This window comes from Hakea prostrata, chromosome 3 (genome assembly GCF_041222555.1).
Source record: "Hakea prostrata isolate BN-2017 chromosome 3, UWA_Hpros_2, whole genome shotgun sequence".
In the NCBI taxonomy this organism is placed as follows: domain Eukaryota; kingdom Viridiplantae; phylum Streptophyta; class Magnoliopsida; order Proteales; family Proteaceae; genus Hakea; species Hakea prostrata.
The window spans coordinates 60,834,057-60,837,904 of NC_142602.1; the positions used below are offsets into that span (position 1 = coordinate 60,834,057).

General features: G+C 44.6%; 1 non-coding gene across 1 annotated transcript; it reads left to right on the forward strand.

The window, feature by feature from the left end:
• The first annotated feature begins 203 nt into the window (after positions 1-203).
• Positions 204-276, forward strand: TRNAK-CUU (transfer RNA lysine (anticodon CUU)). The gene has a single exon. It is a non-coding gene; the product is annotated as a tRNA-Lys (tRNA).
• The last annotated feature ends 3,572 nt before the right edge of the window (positions 277-3,848 follow it).

The following is a 3,848-nucleotide window of genomic DNA, read 5'->3' on the forward strand; positions in this document are numbered from 1 at the left end:
CAAATTGACATACACACCCCCCAAAAAGTCACATAAAAAATTGTATAATGGTACTCCCCCTTGGCAATTTCTGTTAACTCATGATGGGATAATTTCAAAATTCCAAAACTATCCTCAATTTTATGTGAGTTTATACTTATTAACGATAGTAATATCCCCCCCCCCCACATAATATCAACTCGCCAGCTCCCAATAACAAATTAGCCCGTCTAGCTCAGTTGGTAGAGCGCAAGGCTCTTAACCTTGTGGTCGTGGGTTCGAGCCCCACGGTGGGCGGTTATAAATTGATTTTATACAAATATTTTACATTTTTCTATTAGAGGGGGAGGGATGGGAATTAAAGATACTCTATCATGGGAGTTTTTATTCTTGGTCTTGAAGGCTTTCGGATTTTCAAATAGATAGGTTTGTTGGATTCATAAGATGCTTACTACTAGAATCTTAGTTTTATTGAATGGGGGACTAGTTGGATTCTTTGGAGTTGAGATGGGAGTTTTTATTCTTGGTTTTGAAGGCTTTCAGATTTTCAAATAGATAGGTTTGTTGGATTCATAAGATGCTTCAGACTACTAGAATCTTAGTTTTATTGAATGGAGGACTAGTTGGATTCTTTGGAGTTAAGAAAGGGCTTCGACAAGGGGACCCTTTATCTCTTCTTATTTTTCTTTTTGCAGAAGAGGTACTATGCAGGGGCCTTCATTCTTTGATAGCTGCTGGTAGATTGAGAGCTTTGCCAGGTCCCAGGGGAGTAGAAGTTCCTTCCGTACTAATGTATGCTAATGATATTTTTATTTTTTCAAATTCTTCTTTATGTTATGTTAAACCTTTGAAAACTTTCTTATTGAAGTATCAAGAATTTTCGGGTCAACATATCAATTTTGAGAAGAGTAAGCTTTTTTTGGACGTGTGCTCCTAGTCGAAAATAGAAAATTGTAGACATATTAAATATCCCAATTGCACTCTTTCCTACTCGATATCTGGGGGTAGATATTTTTAAAGGAAGAGTTACTCGTGTCAGATTGTGATATGGAGAGTTTATGATCAGACCGGGTTCATACCTGGTCCGACCCTCGACCCCGGTCGAGACGGAGAAAACCGAATCGCTCCCGAGCGAACCGGATCCGGAAGATGGCTTGCTGAAGAAGAAAGCTTATTCGGCTGCAAGCGTGCCCTAATCTTACTTATGGATTAGGGCAATCACCCTGATGGCGGCAGACTCAAACTGACGACTGCGGATAATCATTATCGAAGGGATAACCATCGCATAACCTAAAGGTTATCTCAGGAGTCCTCTACTAGCCCAAACTAGTAGAAGTCTATCGCTCAACGGATCTAACTGATGAGATCCAACGACTACCGGAAGAAGGCTCAAGTGCATCCAACGAAGGAGATTCGAAGGTACACTCTATATAAACCTCACTACCATACAAGGTGAGGAAGGGATCAATCGATCAAAAAGAATACTATCTGAGACTCAGGTTCAGATACATACTAATAGACCTAAACTATCAGCGTTCTGCTATCTAGATCACCTTTCCCAGTTCTTCATTCATTAGCTCTGTGCTTCTAGCAGAGCCGTTTGTGATTAAGTTCATCAATTGACTTAGCCTTCGGAGGTGGACTCCCAACCCCAGCGGTCGGGCCACATCTAACGCTTTCGTTTTGCAGGACATCACGTGGAGATCCAAGGGCTGAGCAGATTTTGGACGCATCATTTGGCGCCGTCTGTGGGAAACGACTTGAAAAGCCATGGTGACTAGATCAGCAGCCGCGCAGCAGCCGCCGCACAACGCAATTCTCGGTGTTCGGGATACCTGGAGTGAATAATCCAGATATTCCCCAGGAAAGCCAAAATCCTATCGAAGTGGATGATGGCCAGGGAGGACGTAATGCTCCTCCTGATACAATCCAAGATCAATTGGATCAGGTAAAGATTCAACTCTTGGAGGTGAGCCAAGCACTCCGCGTGCTCACCAGACGAGTGGTTTTACCACAAGAGGCTGATCAACGCGATTCAGGGAGACGTGCATTGCCACGTGACCAGAGAATGGCTGAAGACCGGAATGTTGATCAGAATTTCCGTGAAGGAGACCGAGGACTTCGGAGGATCGATGATCAACTGAGGCGAGGCGATCGGTTCGATAGACCGCAAGAGAGTACAACTGATTGGTTGGATACAGGGGTAAGAACTCACTCACCCACTATCAGAAGAACCGTTCGTGATGATCGAGCAGTTCGTGACGAGAGGAATGCTCGGGAAGGACGGGCTGTTCGTGATGATTGAGTAGCACGGGATGATCGTGTTAATCGAGGTCGTGATCATATTGCTGAAGATCACTCGACCCAGATTGGTCAAGAATTGGCCAACATCAATGAGAAATTAGGGCAGTTGGCTAAGGGAAGAATAACTAAGGATATTTACTTAGTCATTCGGAAGACTCCTTTTGCTGAGCCAATTGCGGGATATCGGTTTCCCCATAACTTCCGTTTGCCTACCTTCTCAACATTCGATGGCTCCGGAGATCCAACAGCTCACATCGGCTATTACCAACGAGACCATGGCGTTTCGGTAATTTCGATGAAATTTTATGCAGGGTTTTTGGTTCATCTCTAACTGGAGCGGCAAAAAGTGGTTTTCGAACCTCCCCTTTGGAAGGATCGTAAACTTTGATGAATTGGCGCGCCAATTCATAGGGCGATTCCAGAGTGGGATACAGGTCAAGAAAACGGAAGAAACCTTGTTTACTGTCAAACAAGGAAAGAGCGAATCGATCGGGAGAGTTTCGAAAAGATTCAACAAAGTGGCGATGGAGATAGAAAACTTGGATGAACAAGTAGCCGAACCGCTCTATTCACGGGACTCACTAACCGGAAACTCCCGGAGTTATTACTACAGGATATACCTACGACTTATGCTGAGTTGGTACAGAGATGCCAGAAGCAGGCTAAAGTCATGGAGACTCTAGATGCCCGCCAAGGAGATAATAAAGTCTCCAATAAGGAACAAAAGGCTCCTGAGCAGAAGCAGAAGCCAAAGAAAAATGTTCGCGATCGGGTTGGAAAATCCCAGCCTTAGCGCCAAAGATCCCCCGGTAGAAGTGAGTACACTCCATTGAATGCTCCTCGGGCTGATATTTTGAATATCCTCAAAAGAAAAAATATTTTGAAGTGGCCGCCTAAAATTCTTTTGAAACCCGGAGAGCAGCAGGATAGGGAAAAGTATTGCTGATTCCACAAGGACTATGGTCATTATACTAATGACTGTCGTCATCTGAAGGCAGATATTGAGAGATTGATATCTCAGGGACATCTGTCCAGTTTTGTTAGCAGGAGAAGGGAGGAGCCACGTGGGCCACGTGCGGCTGCTCCAAAGAGGGATCGTTCGGTTAGTTCAGAACGATCGAGGGAGGCCCCGAAGTCTAAAAAAGGCAAGGAGGTGATTGAAGCTGCTACTCGGTCACCGATCCTTACCATCTTCGGGGGACCAGAGCCCGAATCATTCTGGAGTCTGAAAACAAAATCCAAATTTGTTGGAGCCGGAGAGGCGCAGAAGCGGAAGAAGCTGAACGGTGAAGATTCTATCACCTTTAGCGAGGAGGACGAAAGAGACGTATGTTTACCTTATGATGATGCTATAGTCATCAAGGTAGAGATTGCACGGCGGGAATTGCATAGAGTTTTGATTGATACAGGGTCTGCAGCTGACCTAATTTCTTACGAAGTGTATCAAAAATTGAAGGTAGATCGGGACTTGATGAAACCTTCATCTACACACCTATATGGCTTTGCGGGGGTCATCTGCAGAGCGGAAGGATCGGTTCAGTTGGATTTATCCATTGGAAGTTTTC